The sequence below is a fragment of the Polypterus senegalus genome, chromosome 8 (assembly GCF_016835505.1).
Source record: "Polypterus senegalus isolate Bchr_013 chromosome 8, ASM1683550v1, whole genome shotgun sequence".
NCBI lineage: Eukaryota > Metazoa > Chordata > Cladistia > Polypteriformes > Polypteridae > Polypterus > Polypterus senegalus.
Genome location: NC_053161.1, coordinates 160906398 through 160930604, shown reverse-complemented (window position 1 = coordinate 160930604; position 24207 = coordinate 160906398). Strand labels below are relative to the sequence as shown.

Genomic DNA, 24207 nt, shown 5'->3' with positions numbered 1-24207 from the left:
TTGCCAAAATGTGTTGCCTTTACATTACTTTTGTAGTGCAATAGGAAATCTGAAACAGCACTCTACAGTTATCAGGATGTTGTGAAATCAGTCATCCTTCATGATTCCTAGTCATGTAATTTTATGTTCTCCAGGCAATGAGATCCAGCAAATGTAGATACTAAGTTTGACATGAGCACTGACTGGAAATCATGCAGTGTAGCCCCTGCTTTAGAATAGTTAAGAGGAGGGGATTCAAATACAGCAGAGAGAAAGTCACATTAACAACAACCAGACATTGCAAGAGATTGCTCCTGATTTACAAGAAGCCCATATGTAGGGTTGATGTGCCTGATCAGCCTTCTCCATACAACTCATTCACCTGCACCACTTCACCAGTCGACTCTTTTTCCTTCAGATCTTCTTTTCCTTTATCCATCCACCTCCACTTTGGCCCTCTTCTTTTTTTCTCTTCCCCTGTACGTCTATTCCCATCACTTTTTTGCCCACATATTCATTGTCTCTCCTCATCACTTGTCCATACCACCTCAATCTACTTTCCTCTGCTTTCTTAGATTTTTCTCCCACTTTTGTTTAACCTCTGTTTATTTCATTTCTTATTCTGTCTATTTTTTTGGTAACTCCACACATCCAACTCAACATTCAAATTTCTGCCACTTCTTCTCCTGCCCATAAAGCATTGCTGGTCTTACCACAGTCTTAAAAATATAACCTTTAACGTTACACATACATCTTAGCATTCTGTTTTCTGACACATCTAACTTCTTCTCCTGTGCTCCCTTTACTGCTCATGTCTCATCTTCATACATCACTGCTGGTCTTAAAACCTGACCTTTAACCTTCCCCTTAATTCTTTGACCACACAACACTCCTGATGTCTTCCTCCAGTTGTTCCATCCCCACTGCACTCTATGACTTATCTCATTGGCACCATCTCTTTTCTAAAAGATCCTCTCAAGTTCCCGGTCTTGGGGTGCTACACTTGGCACAAGGTTGAATATTTATTCAACTTAAAATCTTTTATTGTGTGCATTTATCTCATTTAAAACTGTCCAAAATGTTTCCAGGTCAAGATCCAACCTGCAAACCATTGCAATCGAGCTCCAGCCTCACTGGGTCACATGTTCTGGGTGTGCATCAAATTAACATCATTCTGGACCAAAATCTTTAAATGTCTTTCAGACAGCCTTGGTGTCACAATCCCTCCTAATCCACTAACAGCTGTGTTTGGTAACAGAGGGGCTTAAAGTGGAGAAGGACAAACAAACTGTCATTGCCTTTACTTCACTATTAGCATGTAGACTTAACTTGCTTACTTGGAAGAATCCTAGCTCACCTCTGTTAAGTCAGTGGGTAACTGATGTTCTATACCAGGGGTAGGCAAAGTTGGTCCTGGAGAGCCGCAGTGGCTGCAGGTTTGAGTTCCAACACAGTTGCATCCCAATCACAGACATTATTTAATGCTATGACTTGTTAGTCTGCAAAGTTAGGTTCTTATTTTGTACATTTTTTTCCTTTGCAAGGGTATCATCCAAATGATTTGAAGACAAAAACTGATCATTTTCAGTCTGTCACATTTTCTATTATGTGATTTAACAAACCAAACAGTGCATAATGACCACACAGAGATATAAATGTGAACAAACTAGATAAAGAACTGCTGGCTTCTTTGTCATTTACATCTTACTGTTAATAAGGAGCCATTAAAGACAGTGAAGGCAGCTGTTTAAGACTTAAGTAAGCAATTAAGGTTGGGGGAACCTTAACAAGCGAGACCACTAAAATGAAGCGTCAAACTATCACTTAAGCAAAAAGGGCTTGATCAGAAATAATTGACTTCTCATTAAGAAATTTGTAGCAGGGCTACATAATAATAAGCATTTGGTTTTTTTTTTTGTTTGTTTTTTTGTCTGTGCTGAGTGCGTTTTGTTTTCATCGTCCCCTTTACTGTCTGTTATGTGCGTCAGTAAATGTTGTCCCCGTAAGTGAAGAGGGGAAGGATGATGGAGGGAGACCTCAACCCAAGACGGAAATCACCTGTTAGATCCACCAGTGACATCTGGGACATTCTGTATTTCAACAAGAGTAGTGAAATGAAGAAAAGAGAGAGAGAGAGAGAGGAGCAAACAGATGACAATTTAGCCATTTATTTACCATTTCATCACTGCCGATCATTGCTTTATTCCACTGCTTGCTTTTTCAACATCCGATTCATCTTCACGACAGCCAGCACCGAGGAACCCTGGGGTTTTGATTCACCACAGCAAAGACTTTCAAAGTGAGGTCATTTTGTTTTCAGGAAGGAGCACAATAACATTAGAACCAGTATCAATAGCGCCGGACTTTATTAAAATTGGACTCATTTATCACCACATTTCAGTTGCTGTGTTTAAATAATCTGTGTTTGTATTTGTGTTCCATGTTTCCATTTATTGTTTAGGAGCAATGGAGGGTTTTTGTAAATATTTGTATATTCGTGTTTTTATATACAGTAGTAATTAGTCGCTTGTGTCATTGGGGTAGTGGTGTTTTGCATGCACATATCTACGGTATTGAATATTTGTTTGTCCTTATCATTTACAATATATCCGTGCTTGATTTTACATTCCTGTCTACTGTTTGCTGGTTATTTCATCGTGTGGGAAAAAAACGGACAACTAGTAAGCAGTACGGCTAGTTATTAGATCAAGAAGCCTCAGATTATCCAAAGAATAGTCTTGGTAGTGTAGTGGGCAGACTGGGTAAGTGGTTTGCCGTTACAAACTGGGTTGGAGCAAAAACCTGTAGCCACTGCGGCTCTCCAAGACCGACATTGCCTACCTCTGTTATATACTATTTGGAATTAGAAAAAATCTAATTCTCTCTTAGACGATCTGTGCAAACCTCTTTAGAAACCTGGCAGGACCTAATCAATAATCTATATTACTAAATGAAGGTTGTATACATGCACGGATGCCAGATTCACCGAAAGCGCACGCACACTGTGCCTCAACTCCCCAGAGTCAAACCCAGCAGCTTCCCAGAGTCAGTAGGTGGCGCCCAAACAACACAACACGACCTGTAAACTAACTTGAGGTAAAGCGTGCACGCCAGGTTGTAAATATGCAAAGATGCCAGAGGCCACAAGCAAACCGTACACACTACCACCGCTGCCCGAACGCGACCGCCCACACCACCGCATATACCACCTTCGTTTAGTAATGTAGCCCTCCAAGCCCAGATCCACCTCTATGGTCACTTCAGCAAACGACTTCTAGCTAACGACACAACCATAGAAAAACACAAAACGAGACTGCATGGATATAAACAATGAACGCAGGCGCCTACAACGCGCTTCTGAAACACCAGAACCAGCTAAGTCATGGCTCCAAAAAGAAACCGCTTTAGTACAAATATGTTTATTTAATTAAATGAAAACTTTCCCAGGACGCACCCACCCTCCATGATTTTTCTTCACTCCAAATATTGGAGGGAACAGAAAGTGATTGCCATTCTTGGATTTGCGATTCTTTACAGAATCGGGGGTTTACTGGTATTTTAGAACAAGCATTTAGATTATTTAGAAGGACTCCTTTCTCTCTTTACTACGCTTAATAGTTTTTGTCTGGCTGTTGGCCTTCCACTCTTCCTCATGGGTGGGGGTTGATTTGAATTTAACTTTGTTAAGTTTGACCTGATTGCATGGAACATTACATGCTTTTAATCAATTCAACAAAAGATAAAAAAAAGAGGGAATATGGTGTAGTATATGGCTGGCTTGTCATCCCGGCCAGTACCCCCAGGCCGCCAGATGGAGCCCTCCCTGCAGTATGGAGGCGCCCCAAAGACCAGCAGGGAATCATAGACAATTGAGTTTTTATCCACGGGCCTGCTGCATACCACAGGGGCTGCAAGAGGGAGCTGCAGGGAGGGGCAAAGAGTCATATGTGCCCTATAACCCGGAAGTGCGTCATAGGAAGAGCGATGGGAGAAGTGACGTGCTTCCGGGGTGAAGAAAAGGACTTGGAAATGGACCTGGAAGTGATAAAGAATCTCATGGACTGGGGATTGGGAACACTTCCAGGTCAGGGAGTATAAAAGGACTGTGGGAGCTCCCAGATGGCGAGCTGAGCTGGGTGGAAGGGTGGCAATGCGTCTGGGAGTGGAGGATTGTATTATTGTGGGTAGTTATATGAGTATGGTGGAGGAGAGGGTGCTTTTGTGCACTGTGGCATTTAAATAAAGTCAACATTTGGACTTTTATCTGGTGTCTGGAGTCTTGGACAGGGCTTCAAGGGAGCGATAGCGCCCCCAATCTGTCACAACGGCTTATTTCATTGGCACAATCTTTTTTCTAAATGATCTCTCAAGTTCCAGGTCTTGGGGTGCCACACTTGGCACAAGATTGAGTGTGGAACCTAAACACACTTACACAGGGGTTCTCAACCTGTGGGGTGGGCCCCCCTAGAGGGGTGCAAAGATGTGAAAAAAAGAAAACAAGAATCAAAAATATTAAAAAAAAAAATCTGTTGAAACCAAAACAAATGAACTTAAACTGCATTCTGATACTAAAACAATAAATATTGAGTTGGATAAATGTCAATAAAAGTTAAGTAAGGTATAATAAAATATGCATCTACATTTCAAAAAAATGTTGGGGGGCGATTAAAACTGTTATGAAAACTCGGGTCACAAATACTTAAAGGTTGAGAAACGCTGCACCTACACACACTGGACAAGTTGATCGTCAGTCATCCTAACCTCATTGTTGTCTGAAGCCAGCAGAACTCTTCACATTTCAACATAAACTGGTGAGCTTTGATTTTCTCTGGTATTTTTACTACAGTTGTACTCTAAGGAGACCTGCTGTGAAGACCATAATATAATCACGGTGCTGGAGAATGGTGACGTGTGTTTCAGACAGCCGGGACCCATGCCTGGCCAGGACACCCCTTTGGCACTGGGTCCGGGGGAGCAGCCTTGGGAGGCACATTACGTCCCGGAACAATTTGTGACAGCCCTCCTGGGTTGCATTGGGGCCACAATTATGTTACACTGGAGCTCATCCCTGTTGGGCTCTGTGGCCACCACCAGGGGGAGCTGCAAGGCTTCCTGAGCCTGTGTGGGCTGGAATGCAGCCACATATGGATGTGCAGGCTAATTAGGACAATTACCACCTGGAGCACTTCCAGGTGGGCTGTAAAAGAAGCCCGAAGCCACTAATCAAGGCGCCGGAGTCAGGAGGAGAAGGACGAGGAGGAGGACGACGACGACGATGGCAAAGCTGCCTGTGAGGAGTGGAGGAAGAATCAGTGTGGTTTTTGTATTTGTTTTGGTGTTTTTGGGATTGTGCTGTGCCCGTGGGACATGGGGAAGACGTGCCCCACAGGTGAAGAAAAATAAATGGTCGTTTTATTTTGTGTATGCCTCCGTGTCCATCTGTGTCGGGTTGGGCGCCAAGAAAGCGCCTTTGTTACACGTGTTACATGTTGATTGGCACACGCAAGTCAGAACTTCACTGTTCTCCGTACCTGTGACAACAAGGACTCTCTCAACTGTCATGGTCTGCGGGACTTGGGAAGAAAACTGACAGAGAGGAGATGAGTAAGAACAATCCTCCCAGGAAGTGCCAGTGGCATTTGTACCAAATCCAAATGAAGGCAGGATTCACACCACATGTCTAATCAGACAAACTGTGTTGATTCAGTGATGGTAACAAAATAAGTGAATGTTCATTCCAAACTAACGTATTCAGTCAGTGCTTCAGGACTTTCACTTTTGCCAGACACCCAACTGCCTCAGCTCATCATGCTGCTTAGATGTACTGCTGTAACTGACCATAACTTCATAATCAATGAGTTGGTCAGATGTTACTTTGATTAAGTTGGACACACACCTGGAGCTTCATGACACTGAAGACTGTGGCCGGTGTGGAAGAAATTCAACAGGCACCACCCCTATCCCCCACCACCACTGGGTGTCCTGTATAGGCAGTAAAGACAGGCAGCAGAAAGCGTCAGTCATTATTCATTACTATCTAAGTCTTGCAACAGGCAACACAGCATATCTTATTAGCACGTGTTAAAGAGGAATGGCGTGTCCGCTGGGATAAAATTCATTGATCAGATCTCAATTCCAAGGAATTCATTACATAATCAGAAACCTTTTAACATGATTGGTTACAGCCACTTGCTAACGGGACATGTAATAACGTTACCTTTAATAACCACAGTTAGCCCCGCCCACTAGGTTGATTGACAATCCTGTCAGTTAAGGAGCTTGTGACTTTTTAGGTGTATTAAGAGCACACTCCGTGCACAGGATGCACATTCATTTCTGCTCTAAATCATATGCTTCCTAAGTTTGCCATCAGCAGGAAACAACCTGAGCATAACAACAGAAAAATTATTATGCCTTAAAATATGACATTTTCTCTTAAGCTTTATATACTTTGTTATAAATTCACTAAAACATGCCTTCATCATGGTGAATAATAAATAACACTTTAAGCCTGTAAGTTTAAGCTCAGAGGATAAAAATATGAAACTCGAGTACAAACTTAGCAGTTGTTGGGCTTCTTTTATTGGTTACCTGGTCACCAGCTAGGTGCAATTTGAACCTATATATATATATATATATATATATATATATATATATATATATATAAACTAATGTATATCAACCGATATATATATCAGAATGGATCTATGCAAACCTATAAACTATATATCTCAACCAATGTATATACAGTATCTGACCGGATGTATTCAAACCGATGTATATATCTGAACCAATGTGTCCCAACCAATACTGTATATATCTGAACCGATATATATATCTGAATGGATGTATTAAAACCAATGTATATATTCAAACCAATGTATCTGAGCCAATATATATATCTGAACCAATGTATATATTTACGAACCAATTTGTATATATATATATATATATATATATATATAGAGAGAGAGAGAGAGAGAGAGAGAGAGAGAAAAAGGGAAAGAGTTTATGATGGGTCATCCCTTTTATCCACCAGTAGAAAAAAAAAAGAAACAAAGAACAAAAATAGCCCTCCTAGGTGTGTGCCCCTTCTGCAGGAAATCGTAATCACATGAGGGATGTAGTGACTTTATTGGAGCTCCGGCTCACTCCTTTCTCTGGCCAAAATGTGATGCCTCCCTCCAGGACACCTGGGATCGTATTGTGGGAGCAGCGGCATCTTGGCACTGTGGGGGAAGAAGGATAAGATAGTGATAGTGGCAGCGTCACCTCTTGTCTCGGGGGTTTAACACATACCTCACCTGAGGCTGCAAGGTCCTCTGACACACATGCATGGCAAGACAGTATGAACACGCTGTCACCAGTGAGAAGTTTGTTCCAATAGTGTCTCCCGCAGTTGCATGTCCTCACTTGAAGCAGCTGGATGTGACCTCACATTCTAATATTCTAATAGCAGAATAGACCCACCTTGGCCAATTGAGCTAAAGGAGAGCACTCTGGTGGCAACAGCCAGTTGGTCTTCTAACTGTGAGGCCAACGCTTTTGCCGTAGCTGGCTGTCTCTCTTTCAGCTTCTCTACACTCATCTTCTCTCTACGCTACCCTCTCCTGTAGTGAATCTGGTCTGTGGTGGGGAATTCATTCCTGGCTGTTTTTTACTTCTTAGCAGCTGTGAGATCTGAGCCCATGGACTTTGTATTACTGAAAAGCCATCTTAGCCAGTGGGAACTAAAGCAAACTCCCACGTTCGAAAAGTTAGAATCTTTCTCATTTTTAACCTTACTAAAGGAGGCAAACATAAAAAAGATGACAAAAGAAGGGTGCCAGGAATATATTTCATAATTATTTCCATCATTGCAAATTGTGTTAAATCTCTTGAACCTCTTAAGGTTTTTGTCTTCAGAATCAAGCAAAATATGAGTGTTTTCTTCTCAGTGAGGTCTTCTATATGCCACACTAATCTAGATCACTTTTCATTGATTCAGATACATAGCAGTAACTTTTGAATTAGGAACTATGGACTCAGACTCAAAACTTTTATCCACCTCTTAACCCCAGAAGTCAAGTCACCAGTGTATGAATAAGTGGGACTCCTGCTGCAGGACTGCAACTCCAACTGTGAAATTAATCAGTTCTTTAGTGGCTAACACACTAATCTTCTTCTTTTACTTCTTCTTCTTATTTTTCTTCTTCTTCTTCTTTCAGCTGCTTCCATTAAGGGTTGCCACAGCGGATCATCTTCTTCCATATTTTTCTGTCCTCTGCATCTTGTTCTGTTACACCCATCACCTGCATGTCCTCTCTCACCACATCTATAAAACTTTGCTTAGGCCTTCCTCTTTTCCTCTTCCCTGGCAGCTTTATCCTTAACATCCTTCTCCCAATATACTCAGCATCTCTCCTCTGCACATGTCCAAACCAATGCAATCTCGCCTCTCTGACTTTGTCTCCCAACCATCCAACTTGAGCTGACCCTCTAATGTCCTCATTTCTAATCCTGTTCATCCTCGTCACATCCAGTGCAAATCTTAGCATCTTTAACTCTGCCACCTCCAGCTCTGTCTCCTGCTTTCTGGTCAGTACCACCATTTCCAACCCATGTAACAAAGCTGGTCTCACTACTGTACTGTAGACCTTCCATTTCACTCTTGCTGATACCCGTCTGTCACAAATCACTCCTGACCCTCTTCACTACCCATTCCACTACCCATTCCACCCTGCCTGCACTCTCTTTTTCACCTCTCTTCCACAATCCTCATTACTCTGTACTGTTGATCCCAAGTGTTTAAACTCATCCACCATCATCAACTCTACTCCCTGCATCCTCACCATTCCACTGACCTCCCTCTCATTTACACACATGTATTCTGTCTTCTTTCTACTGACCTTCATTCCTCTCCCCTCTAGAGCATATCTCCACCTCTCCAGGGTCTCATCACAATGTCATCAGCAAACATCATAGTCCATGGGGACTCCTATCTAATCTCGTCTGTCAACCTGTCCATCACCATTGCAAATAAGAAAGGGCTCAAAGCCAATCCCTGATGTAATCCCCCCTCCAACTTGAATGCATCCGTCACTCCTACCGCAGACCTCATCACTGTCACACTTCCCTCGTACATATCCTGTACAACTGTTATGTACTTCTCTGCCACTCCCGACTTCCTCATACAATACCACAACTCCTCTCTAGACAACCTGTCATATGGTTTCTCCAGGTCCACAAAGACACAATGCAACTCCTTCTGGCCTTCTCTTCATTTCTCCATCAACATCCTCAGAGCAAACATTGCATCTGTGGTGCTCTTTCTTGGCATGAAATCATACTGCTGCTCACTAATCATCACCTTACTTCTTAACATACCTTCCACTACTCTTTCCCATAAGTTCATGCTGTGGCTCATCAATTTTATCCCCCTGAAGTTACTACAGTCCTGCACATCCCCCTTATTCTTTAATATCGGCACCAGTACACTTCTTCTCCACTCCTCAGGAATCCTCTCACTTTTCAAGATTCCCTTAAACAATATGGTTAAAAACTCCACTGCCATCTCTCCTAAACACCTCGATGTTTCCACATGTATGTCATCTGGACCAACGGCCTTTCCATTCTTCATCCTCTTCATAGCTGTCCTTACTTCCTCCTTGCTAATCCGTTGCACTTCCTGATTCACTGTCTCCACATCATCCAACCTCTTCTCTCTCTCTCTCTCATTCTCTTCATTCATCAGCCTCTCAAAGTACTCTTTCCATCTGCTCAACACACTCTTCTCGCTTGTATGTTTCCACTGTGATAAACCAGCCTGAACACCAACAGGCAGACACCAGCAGCTCCAAAATGCACACATTCATTTATGCTATTACAATAGTCCAGCACACAACCCAGTGTCCCTGCACCAAACACGCTTAAGTCCGGGCCTTCCAACAGTCCTTCCTTCAACGCCTCCACTCCTCTCCTCCGAGTGTTGTCTTCTTCCTCCCGACTCTGGCTCCCCAAAATGAGTAAGGCAGCCTCTTTTATATCCACCCGGACATGCTCTAGGAGCCCTCTGACAATTTTCCTGTGGCACATCCTGGTGTGGCGGAAGTGCCACATGAGCATGTGGAAGCACTCCGGGTGTCCCTGGTAATACAATACAATACAATTTATTTTTGTATAGCCCAAAATCACACAAGAAGTGCCGCAATGGGCTTTAACAGGCCCTGCCTCTTGACTGCCCCCCAGCCTCGACTCTCTAAGAAGACAAGGAAAAAACTCTCAAAAAAAAACTCTTGTAGGGAAAAAATGGAAGAAACCTTGGGAAAGGCAGTTTCCAGGTAGGATGGGTGTGCAGTGGGTGTCAAAAAGAAGGGGGTCAATACAGTAAAATACACAGATCAGAACAAATCCTCAATACAGTATAAACATAAAAATTTTACAAGTATGGACCAGAACGTAACAGTAGATGATATCACATAATATGATTTGGATTTGTTTAGAGTCCTGGAGACCTCAGCCATCAAGCTGCCTCCCCCATTTGGACAGCGCTGGGCCAGCCAATCCGATGAAAGGACCCCTGTACCACACGATTCCTGTGATCCTCCATCAGGGATGACTTTACCTTAGGCAGGTAAAACAACTTGGCAGGTAGGCCGTGGCACCGAGTGCCACATTTGAGTACCGAGAAGAAAAAGAGAAGAGGTGAGGGTTAGTAACAAATTATAATTATCATGTTACTTATGTTTAAATGCTAATGACTAACAACAGAGATGCAGTCTGTACAGTTAATCATCAGCTCTAGTCAGGGTGTGCTAAACTGAAGTAGTGAGTCTTCAGCCAGGATTTAAAAGCTGAAACCGAAGGGGCATCTCTTATAGTAGCAGGCAGACCACTCCATAGTTTAAGGGCCCTGTAACTAAAAGCTCGACCTCCCACTGTTATTTTATTAATTCTTGGAATCATAAGCAGACCGGCATCTTGAGATCTTAATGTGCGCTCCGGTTTGTAAGTCATGATAAGTTCAGATAATTAAGCCGTACCTTGGCCATTTAATGCTTTATATGTTAAAAGGAGGATTTTGAAATCTGCCCTAAACTTAACCGATGTAAGGATTTAAGAACTGGAGTTATGTGTTTGTATTTTCTTGTTCTTGTAATAATTCTTGCAGCAGCATTTTGGATTAACTGGAGGATGTATTAGAAAGTGCCTTAATTTCCCAACATTTTTAAGAAGAAAAAACATGATTTCGACAACTTTGTAATGTGCGCTTTAAATGACATGCTAGTGTCAAAGATAACTCCTAGATTGCGGGCTGATTCAGTAAAATTAATGAGGATTCCAACCGAGTTAAATGATGACAAAATATTGTTGTGATCAGCGTCATTCCCTCCAACAATTAACATCTGTTTTATCGGTGTTTAAAGACAAGTAGTTCTCATCCATCCACTCCTTGAATTCACTAACACAACTAATTGAAGACAACATCAGAGAAACTTTATTTGATCTAAATGAAAGGTATAACTGGGTGTCACCTGCATATGAGTGAAAATTAACACTATGTTCCCTAATGACAGATCCCAGTGGAAGCATGTAAAGTGAAAACAGTAAAGGTCCCAGTACTGAGCCCTGTGGGACACCATATTGAACTTCTGTGTATAATGATGGAGTACTGTCAGCACATTTCTGTACATATTGGAATCGATTTGATAAACAAGAACTAAACCAAGTGAGCATGGTGCCTGTAAGCCCAACATCGTTTTCTAGCCTGTGCAGTAAAATAGAATGGTCAATGGTGTCAAATGCTGCGCTTAAGCCTAACGACATAATTAAAACGGAGTTTCCTTCAACAGAGGATATCACAATGTCATTTACAACCTGCATTAGTGCTGTTTCTGTACTATGACCAGTGCGAAAACCAGACTGGAATTTCTCAAATAAATTGTAATGCGTAAGGTGTGACTGAAGCTGATTGGCGACTACTTTTTCCAGTATTTTAGAGGGAAAGGGTAAATTTGAAATATGTATATAATAATTTAGTATGTGTGCAGTTAGGTCTGACTTTTTAAGTAATGGTTTAATGACTGACACTTTTAGTGCTTCAGGTACTGTGCCATGCAATAATGAACTACTGATAATTTTAAGAATAGATGCTGCAAGAACATCCATTGCACTTTTTACTAGTTTGTTGGCACTGGATCTAGGGAACAAGTAGTGGGCTTCATTTTAGAAATTAAAGTTAAGATTTCCTGCTCAGTTACAGGATTAAGATAACTAAAGTGGTGAATGCAATGCGAGACAGGGTTTGATAAGCTAGTATGCAGTTTGTACTGTGATGCTGAGATCTTATATTTTGAATTTTCTCATTGAAGTTCATAAAGTCTGTACTGCTAATATCTGTTGGTATTTGGCACTGTAGATCTGAATTCCCATTGGTTAATTCTCTCATCTCTCAAGGTCACATTATAATGTGATGTTAGCTGATCTAAATTGTTTTCCACGTTTACATTTGATGTTAACTCATCTAAATGGTTTTCCACAATTACACTCGACTTACTCAAAGTATCTATGAATTTTGAAGCAGAATTACAATCTAGATGTCGCACTGTCTTTGATTTAATCTGTGAGTGCGCTGGCAAAGGCAGGACTAAATCAAATTTAATTAAGTAGTGATCGGAAATAACTTAATTTAGTGGGGTAATGTTTAAATTTTGCATTTCAACTTTGTAAGTTGGCGGAAGTGCTGACATCCAGGGCTCCTCAATCCTCTGGGCACACCCTGGTGGGTTAAGCTTCCATGCTCAGTTCCCGTGGCCCCCATACAGACCAGGGCAGCTGCCCTCTCGTGGCCCAGGGGAGGTATAATTCCTCTCCCGGTCCTTCCAGGCGTCCCAGCTGGGCATAAGCCCCCAGCCGAACACCACACCATCTTTACCCTGTATTATCCTAGCCTGCTGCACATCTTTCTCAGCTCGGTCCCTCTGTCTAGCCAATCGGTACAGGTCCTTTTCTCCCTCTTTAGTGCCCAGCCTCTCATACAACTCATCATACGTCTTTTCTTTAGCCTTTGCCACCTCTCTGTTCACCTTGCACCTTATCTCCTTGTACTCTTGTTTACTTTCTGCATCTCTCTGACTATCCCACTTTTTCATTTCCATCCTCTTCCTCTGTATATTCTCCTGTACTTTCCCATTTCACCACCAGGTTTCCTTTTCCTCCTTCCTCTGTCTAGATGTCACGCAAAGCACTCTTCTAGCTGTCATCATTACTACTTCTGCTGCAATTGCCCAACTGTCTGGAAATTCTTCACTGCCACCCAGTGCCTGTCCTTCAGTGCATCCAGAAAGTATTCACAGTGCATCACTTTTTCCACATTTTGTTATGTTAAAGCCTTATTCCAAAATGGATTAAATTCATTTTTGTCGTCAGAATTCTACACACAACATCCCATAATGACAACATTAAAAAAGTTTACTTAAGGTTTTTGCAAATGTATTAAAAATAAAAAAACTGAGAAATCACATGTACATAAGTATTCACAGCCTTTGCTCAATACTTTGTCGATGCACCTTTGGCAGCAATTACACCCTCACGTTTTTTTGAATATGATGCCACAAACTTGGCACACCTATCCTTGGCCAGTTTCACCCATTCCTCTTTGCAGCACCTCTCAAGCTCCATCAGGTTGGATGGGAAGCGTCGGTGCTCAGCCATTTTAAGATCTCTCCAGAGATGTCTTCCAGGATGTCTCTGTACATTGCTGCAGTCATCTTTCCCTTTATCCTGACTAGTCTCCCAGTTCCTGCCGCTGAAAAACATCCCCACAGCATGCTGCTGCCACCACCATGCTTCACTGTAGGGATGGTATTGGCCTGGTGATGAGCGGTGCCTGGTTTCCTCCAAACGTGACGCCTGGCATTCACACCAAAAAGTTCAATCTTTGTCTCATCAGACCAGAGAAGTTTGTTTCTCATGGTCTGAGAGTCCTTCAGGTTCCTTTTGGCAAACTCCAGGCAGGCTGCCATGTGCCTTTAACTAAGGAGTGGCTTCCGTTTGGCCACTCTACCATACAGGCCTGATTGGTGGATTGCAGCAGAGATGGTTGTCCTTCTAGAAGGTTCTCCTCTCTCCACAGAGGACCTCTGGAGTTCTGACAGAGTGACAATTGGGTTCTTGGTCACCTCCCTGACTAAAGCCCTTCTCCCCCGATTGCTCAGTTTAGATGGCCGGCCAGCTTTAGGAAGAGTCCTGGTGGTTTCAAACTTCTTCCACTTACGGATGATGGAGGCCACTGTGCTCATTGGGACCTTCAAAGCAGCAGACATTTGTCTGTAACCTTCTCCAGATTTGTGCCTCAAAACAATCCTGTCTCGGAGGTCTACAGACAATTCCTTTGACTTCATGCTTGGTCTGTGCTCTGACATGAATTGTCAACTGTGGGACCTTCTATAGACAGGTGTGTGCCTTTCCAAATCATGTCCAATCAACTGAATTTACCACAGGTGGACTCCAATTAAGCTGCAGAAACATCTCAAGGATGATCAGGGGAAACAGGATGCACCTGAGCTCAATTTGGAGCTTCATGGCAAAGGCTGTGAATACTTATGTACATGTGCTTTCTCAGTTTTTTTATTTTTAATAAATTTGCAAAAACCTCAAGTAAACATTTTTCACGTTATCATTGTGGGGAGTTGTGTGTAGAATTCTGAGGAAAAAAATGAATTTAATCCATTTTGGAATAAGGCTGTAGCATAACAAAATGTGGAAAAAGTGATGCACTGTGAATACTTTCCAGATGCACTGTATCTCCTCCCTAAACTCAACCTTGCAGTCTTCCTTTTGCCTAACTACACTTTCCCCTGCCACCACTTTGCAGTCTTCAATCTCCTTCAGATTGACTCTTCTACAAAGGATGTAATCTACCTGTGTGCATCTTCCTCCACTCTTGTACGTCACCCTATGTTCCTCCCTCTTCTTAAAATACGTATTCACCACAGCCATGTCCATCCTTTTGGCAAAATCCACTATCCTCTAACCTTATTCATTTCTCTCCTTGATAACATACCTACCCATCACCTCCTCATCTCCTCTGTTCCCTTCACCAACATGTCCATTGAAATCCACTTTCTGTCCCTTGGGTATACTGTCCATCACCTCATCCAACTCACTCCAGAAATCTTCTTTCTCATCCATCGCACAGAAACTTGCGGTAAAACGAAGTAACAGGACAACAGTACAACATATACATAAACACAGGACAAGTGTAAGAAAGGTAAAGAAGTATACTATAAATAGGTAAATAAAAAATAATTATAGGTAAGTGAAGAAATAGAAATAATAACTAGATGCTACATGAAAAGGGATGTTGAATATCTAGAGTTCTTTTGCTGAGAACTTGAACACAAACAACAGGCAGCACACTATAGCACTGTGGTGGTAGTGCTGCTGACTTAAAGTGAGGAGACCAGGGGTTTGGTCCAGGGCCCTCCCTACGTGGAGCCTGCATGTTCTCCCCATCTCTGCATGGATTTCCTCCCATTGTCCAAAGACATGCAGGTTAGGTGAATTGGCAACGCTAAATTGACTCCAGTGTGAGTTTGGTGTGTGTGTGTGTGAGTGTGCTCTGTGATTGACTGGCATCCTGTCCAGGGTTTGTTGCTACCTTGCCCCCAATTCTAGCTGGGATAGGCTACTGCACCCCACCATGACCCTTTCCATAATTAAGCGGATTAGAAAATGACATGTCATGATGTGAACACATACTGTACAGACCTCAAGTTAAGTCCGAATAACCAACACAGTATTTGGGCAAAATCACTGAATGTATGGAGCTACCAACATAAAACAATGAGAAAAGATTCAGAACAAATCATTCAGAAGCCAGAAAGATTTATATAACATTGGGCGGGGCAGCCAACTTAGAATTAACTGCACCAGCAGACAACACTGAAACTCAAACCATATATATGTATGGGTGTGTGTGCATGTGGGCATTGTTCTAACTCTTTAGTCAGCTTTCTTTCAGCTCAGCTAAAGAGCTACAGACCTCCACAACCCCACCTCTGCTGGACAGCCAATTGGACTGCAGGTTTTTGTCACATGGTTTACTTGAATAAGTCAGATGACCTCCCCAAACCTAATTGCCACATTAGTGTAACCAGGTGTTAAGACTGACGTAAAATATAAAGTGACAACCTCCTCAATGGAGTGCAGATCTACACTTCCACATCCAGAGTCTTTTGGGAAAAAATCCACACTTTTGGTAAGTTCTGAGCCATGTGTGCCTCACAATTGGCTGGTTAGCATTGAGTACTCCCATTGGCTGGAGGAACAAAGTCCCACCCTTACCTTGCTGCCTTCTCTCTCCATTAATTTTGGCAGTGATGGCACACAAGAACACAAAACACCTGCCAAGTACATCACTCTCATTCGAAATGTCACTTGCACTTAGTAAAGGTGTGGTGCTCTAACTCCATACTGTCAAAATATCTCCAATATACTAGGATTACTAGTGATAAGAGAACGCTTACCCCTACATTTACATAGATTTAAATTATTTATTGTTCAGCACCATTTTGGGTCAATTGGATGAAACAATACAGAGATGGTAATGAGTATTATTTTGAGACCAACACTGACCATGCCTGTGACTGCTCCGTCATTATTTTTTAACATGAAGTTGATCTTGGATTACAAAAAGAAATAGGTGTTTTTATTTGGCCTATTGAATTGAATTTTGTTTATTTTTCTGTCCGGTTTTGGTAGTTTTGTTTGTCTCCCCTTCTGGTACCTGCCCCACTCTGTAGGTGAGTACCCACAGTTTAATGATGGAAGAAACCTAAATAAACACTTAATAGGCATTTAGATTGTTGGGGGTGAAGCCTACAAACTAAAAACATGAAGTTACCAACTATCATGGAACCAAATCTATACTCAGCATACTTACTTCTATCCTTTCAGTAGACAAACTCATCTCCATTCTTGTAGAGACCACCGAGTGGTCTCTGGCACTCAGAAGGATGATGAAAGTGCCCGGTCTTTGCTCTTTGGTGTTCTGTTGTGTTGTGTTGTGTGGTTTGGTGTTTGGTGCCACCTTATGGTTGCTGGTTGTACTGCAGTTACACCCCTCACTGTTTCCCATCTAATGGTCTCCTACGCTAGTGACAGTCTGCTGGGAGAAAGACTTGCTTTGATGTTGTCTTTCTGTGCTCCCTACTGAGTCCAAACCCAAACATGGCACCCTCATCCATCATCTTACACTCGAGCACAGGGTTATCCTTAAGAGTGGAAGGTTCTCTCCAGGCGTTTTTTACCACCCATCCCTGGACAGTAGGGATGCTACTAAAGAGCAAATGTTAAAGTAAGCATTTCAGTGAAGCAGATGGCACAGAAATAATGTTGGAGGGGAGGGGAGCTATAAATGAAGTAGCTGACATTGGTTGCTTGAGTTTGTAAGTCTGGACTTTTGTTATCCATAATTGGTACACAGGTAGTGTTATGGCCATTATTCACTCTGATCATAACGGTAAATGACTCAAGATCCAGATGGGTCTGGGCTGTAGATGTGCCTTCATCAGTGTGACTGACTCTGGATGTCTTCTCCGTTGAAGATAGTAGATATTAGAGATTGTAGATGTGGCATTCCAATGGAGTTCTCATTTTAGTAGCTGCACTTTGGCTGAACAAGTATCTGAGAAAAAGAGGTTCTGCATATTAAGTGAAAAACCTCACAGGCAAAGTCCCTTTGTTCAACAGGGGATATGAGATTTAACAGAAGATGCATAGTTTGCTCCATCATGAAAGTAACTGAGCTCAAATTGAAGCCTGGCAAATTAGGTTAATTCCGATTCCAAATGCAGAGTCTAGAAGTTTAGTGGATTCATTCAAATAGAATATCTAACACCACAAGTGTTAATTGCACATAAATTAAAACAAAGAGTGTAAATTATATATATATATATATATAGTCACATATGTGAGAGCTGGGACCTGGGTGGCTCAGGTAAGTCAACACCTAATCCTGGGGCTATAACTAAGTTGTTATGTTCAACAGCTTTTCAAACACTACAAAGCGTTATTGTAACTTAAATATTCAGTGTATACATCACCATTACTGAATGAACACAGTTAGTCTGATAAGACATGTGGTGTGAATCCTCCCTTCATTTGGATTTGGTACAAATACAGCTGGCACTGCCCGCGTGGATTGTTCTTACTCATCTCCTCTCTGGGAGTTTTCTTACCAAGTCCTGCAGACCATGATAGTTGAGAGGGTCCTTGTTGTCACAGGTATGGAGAACAGTTAAGTTCTTACTTGTGTGTGCCAATCAACATGCAACACGTCACCATTCTCCAGCACCGTGATTATATTATGGTCTTCACAAAAGGTCTCCTTAGAGCACAACTGTAGTAAAATACAAGAGAAAATCAAAACTTACCAGTTTATGATGAAATGTGAAGAGTTCTGCTGGCTCCAGACATTGATGAGGTTAGGCTGACTGATGACCAACTTGTCCAGTGTGTGTGTAAGTGTGTTTAGGTTCCATATTCCCTCTTTTTGATCTTTTATTGAATTTAGTAAAAGCATATAATGTTCCATACAATCAAGTCAAACTTAACAAAGCTAAATTCAAATCAACCCCCATCCATGAGAAAGACAGGAAGGCCAACAGCCAGTGCAAACTATTGACAGCAGTAAAGAGAGAAAGGAGCCTTGTCCCCCAATTTAAAAGCTTATTCTAAAATGTCATTGATTAGATCCTGCCAGGTTTTAAAAAACGTTCTGCACAGATCCTCTAACTGAGAATTTGTTTTTGTCCAATTTCAAATAATATAAAACATCAGATACCCACTGACTTAAAAGAGGTAAGTTAGGATTCTTCCAGTTGAGCAGAGATAAGTCTACATGCCAATAGTGAAGTAAAGGCAATTACAGTTTGTTTGTCCTTCTCCACTTTAAGCCCTCTGTGAACCCACCAAACACAGCTGTTAGTGGATTAGGAGGGATTGTGACACTGAGACTATCTGATAAGAATTTAAAGATTTTGGTCCAGAATGATGTTAATTTGGAGTAGGCCCAAAAAATGTGGCCCAGTGAGGCTGGAGCTCGATTGCAATGTTTGCAGGTTGGATCTTACCCTGGAAACATTTTGGACAATTTTAAATGAGATAAATGTGCTCAATAAAAGACTTTAAATTGAATGATTGAATGCTTTGCACATATTCAACCTTGTGCCAAGTGTAGCACCCCAAGATCTTGAACTTGAGAGGTCATTTAGAAAAAAGATGGTGCCTATGAGATAAGCCATAGAGTGTAGTGGGGATGAAACAACTGGAGGACGGTATCAGGAGAGTTGTGTGGACAAAGAATTAAGGGGAAGGTTAAAGGTCAGGTTTTTAAGACCAGCAGTGATGTACGGAGATGAGACATGAGCAGTAAAGGGAGCACAGGAGAAGAAGTTAGATGTGTCAGTAAAGAAAATGTTGAGATGGATGTGTAACTTAACAACAAAAGGACAGAAAAAGAAATGAGACCATCAGAGGTACAACAAAAGTGGGAGAAAATCTAAGAAAGTATAGGAAAGCAGATTGAACTGGTGTGGACAGGTGATGAGGAGAGATGATGAACATGTAGGGAACAAGAGTGATGGGAATGGAAGTCCAGGGGAAGAGAAATAAGAGGAAGGCCAAAGTGGAGGTGGTTGGATAAAGGAAAGGAAGATCTGAAGGAAAAGGGTCTGACTGGGGAAGATGTGCAGTAATGAGTTGTATGGAGAATGTTGATCAGCACATCAACCTCACATATGGGTTGGGAAAAGAAGAAGAGGAAGAAACTGCAGTTGGGCAGATGGAAGAACAAGAGAAACATCAATTACAATTGGAGAATAAAAGCAAAGACTCCATATCTGAGCTTAAAACAAATTCATCCTGCCTTTATTTCTTATCTCCTCATTCAGGTGTAAGATACTACTGTACAAGTTCAAACAGATGAGGCTTACAGCTGACTGGTCATATTATTGGCTTCTCCTCGCACACACAAATCATAATGACATAATATTGCCAGTAGCAGATGGAACAGCTGTGGTATTTTCCCACTTTAAGTTGCAGGATTTTACAATAACAAGTGTGACTCCTGCAATAATGCCGAGTAGAAACTGAAGTCCAGTTAGGTCTTTGTGAGTTGGTGAGCAATATTGTGATTTTGGTTGTTCTACTCGGGCAAGAACTTTGTGACCGCACTCCTTCCATACATTAATGCCATCTCCCCGTGTCACGGCTTTTTTTGTTCTCTAATTCAATGAAGTTTGGGGTGAGTAGGCTTTCATGTCTACTGTTTCTTTATAAGTGACGAGTCCCACCACACAGTTTTAGATCCTGTGTTGTTCTGGCTAATATATTTTAAAGTGTTTTACTTCATTTTAGGTATGGCCTTATTCACATTAGATAAAACTTCATGATTCTGTATAACAAAATTCTTCAGTGTATTTCTGTGTGCCTTTTTTATGTCATGTGATCCTGGATTGCTGCTTCTTGTACATCAGGGGCAAACTCTTGCAATGTCTGGTTGTTGTTAATGTGACTTTCACTCTGCTGTCTTTGAATCCCCTCCTCTTAGCTCTTCTAAAGCAGGGGTTACACTACATGATTTCTAGTCAGTGCTCATGTCAAAATTAGAATCTGCATTTGCTGGATCTCATTGCCGGGAGAACATCAAATTACATGACTAGAAATGGCGGAGAAAGACTGATTACACAACATTACTACAGCTGTAGTGTGCCGTTTCAAATTTCCTATTGCACTTTAAAAGTAACGTAAACATAAAGCATTTCTAATCAGTGTGGGGTACTCCATCATGGTGCAGCAAAGATGTTCTGGCACAAGTCACTGAGTCATTTGTGTGATCCAGAACTCTCCTTCTCCTTCATTTCTGGTGGCTGTCAATGATTTACTCTGTTCTTCTTCTTGCAGATCTGAATGGATTCTTCTCAGTCTTTGTATTTTGTCAACTAATCAGTGTGGGTACTCCAACATGGTACACTAAAGATGAGACATCGATCAGACATCTGTTGTTGCTTCAAAGTCATATAAGCCTCTCTGCTGTTTGTGTGATCCAGAACTCTCCTTCTCCTTTATTTTGGGTGCTGTCACTGCTGTTCTCTGTTCTTCTTGCAGATCTGAATGAGCATGGCTTTTCTCAGTCTATGGGCACTGAATGCAGTTTACTTTTGGCTGATCACTCATTGCTCATCAGCTGTCAGAGACTCTATGAATGGCATGATCTGATCTGCCAAAGGTAACAATATATGGTCTCTTCTTTATTTTCAATTGACCACTCGAATGTATCAAGTCCTTTTCAATTTCTTCAAGTTACATTTTTAAGTGGTTTTCTGTCTCTTCCACTATGTGGCTGGTACACCTCTACCTCCATCACCTTCTCTAATGCAAAGGTGGGAGAGGAACATTTTTATTCTTGAAGATGAGCAGCCAGGTATGAATTTCTTCCTTGAATCTTCTTTGTTCTGTTAAAGTCATTTCCCTCCTCCTTTCCTTCTCCTTCCTACGTTCCATTTCCACCCAACTTTCCTTTTCAGGCTTCTCACCAGTGTGAATTCTTGAATGTTTCTGAAGACTGCTACTGTATGGAAATTGTTTGCCACATTCAGAACAGCGATAAGGCTTCTCTCCGCTGTGAATTCTGGTGTGCCTTTGAAGGTGGCTCTTATGCAAGAAACTTTTACCACAAACAGAACAGCAAAAGAGCTTCTCTCCAGTGTGGATTTTTTTATGTTTCTGAAGACTGCTGCTGGTTGAGAATCGTTTGTTACAGTCAATACAGCAATATGGCTTCTCTCCAGTGTGACTTCTCAAATGGATCGTAAGATGGCTTCTAACCATGAACCTTTTCCCACATTCAGAACAACAATATGGCTTTTCCCCTTTGTGAATTCTTTTATGTTTCTGAAGACTGTTAATGTGTGAGAACTGTTTGCCACATTCACTACAGCAATATGGCTTCTCCCCCGTATGAATTCTTGCATGGATCTGAAGATAGCTACTGTCATAGAATCGCTTGCCACACTCAGAACAGAAAAATGGCTTGTCTCCAGTGTGAATTCTTGAGTGAGTCTGAAGACTGCTTTTGCTGCAGAACTGCTTATCACATTCAGAACAGCAATATGGTTTTTCTCCGGTGTGTATTCTCGAGTGAATCTCAAGACTGCTCCTAACAGAGAATCGCTTTGCCACATTCAGAACAACAATAAGACTTCTCTCCAGTATGAGTTCTTTTGTGCCTCTGAAGATGGTTCCTAACAGAGAATTTCTTGCCACACTCGGAACACTGATATGGCTTCTCTCCAGTATGAATTCTTGTGTGTTTCCGAAGACTACTCCGGTCAGAGAAAAGTTTGCCACATTCAGAACAATAATATGGCTTCTCGCCAGTGTGAATTCTTCTGTGTACCTGAAGGCTACTCCTATCAGAGAATTGCTTGCCACATTCAGAACAAGAATATGGTTTATCTCCAGTGTGAAATCGTGTGTGCTTCTGAAGACTGTAACTGCGTGAAAAACTTTTGCCACAATCAGAACACTGATATAGCTTCTCCCCAGTGTGAGTTCTTTTGTGAATATGAAGATTACTGTTAGTAGAGAAACACTTGTCACATTCAGAACAGCAGTACAGCTTTTCTCTGGTGTGAGTTTTCGTGTGAGTCTGTAAGGAACTGTTGGTGGAAAACTGTTTCCCACATTCTGGACAACAATATGGCTTCTGTCTTGTATAACTCCACTCATCTTTGATTTCAGCTATGCTTTTAAAAGTTTTCTTCTGCTCTTGACAGACTAACACATTTGCTAAATTTGTACTGTATACCTGTACTTGAGTGTTGTTGTCATCTGTCCTCTTCAGTTTCCCACCAGGCAAAGAACTGTCCTGCAATGAATCTGGCATCAAACTACTTGGTCCAAATGTTGATGTTGTTGTATTTTCATCATCTGGTGTATTTTTTAATGAGCACTGAAGGGACGACTGAGCTGATGAAGTTAAGGAGAAACTGCCACTGTCTTGAACATCTGCAGAAATATAAATAGTTTTTTAAAAAAAAAACAGTGAATTTAAGAAGTATCAAAATAGATCTAACATGTCTCAATAAGTCAGAGCTATTTTGGCAGCATGGAAGCACAATATTCGAAAGGTGGTTTAAAAGTTGTGGCTGATCGGTATATTATTAATAAAAAACCTTACATTCAGTTAGAGTTCCAATGTTTTTGAAAACCTTATTATCTGAAACAAAGTATCAGAATTTTAATTACATTGACATTAAGTTAATCAAATGAAAAAGGACACTTTTGACATCTGGCCTCCGTCGACTACTACTGCCCACGAAAATTACAGTTTGTAAATAACTTGGCTGTGAAGCGAGGTCAGTGCCAGGACATATACAGCTTAAGGGCACAATGCAGTGATTACAATACAAATGAAGCCCACAGTACTTCCAATTCACAACAGACATGCCCAAAAGTGCCACAGAATGTCATCCTGTACAACACACCGTGGCGGGATATCACATAGTAACAAGCCAAACACTGGCTGAATCAATCAAGCAGGAATAAGGTGGCATCAGTACTGGTTGCTTTTTATTTCCTTATTATATGCTTCAAGTCAATTTGTAATTTTATTCTCTTGATTTAATCAGTTCAAAAATGGCACAGCTGGTACTAAATAAGTTCCCTGTGTTGCCTTTTGGTGCCACAACTTTGTTGGACAAAACACAACCATAGGTTTTGTGATACTAAAGAGAATCACTACTTGCATGTTTTTCTTTCTCTTTCATTAACTAATGGGTGTCACCATCTTAAATAGTCCCAGTGTGTTGATGTCATTCACTGCCTAAGCACTTGACAACAATATGGCCATGAAAAAACACAAACACAAATGGCAGGGGTATTGTGTATTGAAACAAAACAGTGTTTAGAAAATAACAGTAACTATTGAGAAACTACTAATACCACTAAGTTAAAAACTTTAACATGTAATGTTCCCAAAGTGCATTTATAACAAACCATTGCACCCCAAATGTTAACTTAAAAATATGAGAGTCACCACATGACTATTAAAATTAAAGGACTGTACAGGCCTCTAACTGGTGTGTGTGTTTGCCTTTGACAGTTCAGTCATCTCACAAAATCTGACTACTTCCTACCCTCAATCACACTTGAAGGATTATGGGCAAGACCTGTAAAGACATT

At 41.4% G+C, this 24207-nt stretch overlaps 1 protein-coding gene and 1 pseudogene across 1 annotated transcript in view; one reads left to right on the top strand and one right to left on the bottom strand.

Annotated features, from left to right (window-relative positions):
• LOC120533295 (zona pellucida sperm-binding protein 3-like) overlaps positions 1–24207 on the top strand; it is a 215011-nt gene that overhangs the window by 158772 nt on the left and 32032 nt on the right. The window lies entirely within an intron of this gene.
• Positions 21394–24207, bottom strand: part of LOC120533660 — a 19661-nt pseudogene continuing 16847 nt past the window's right edge.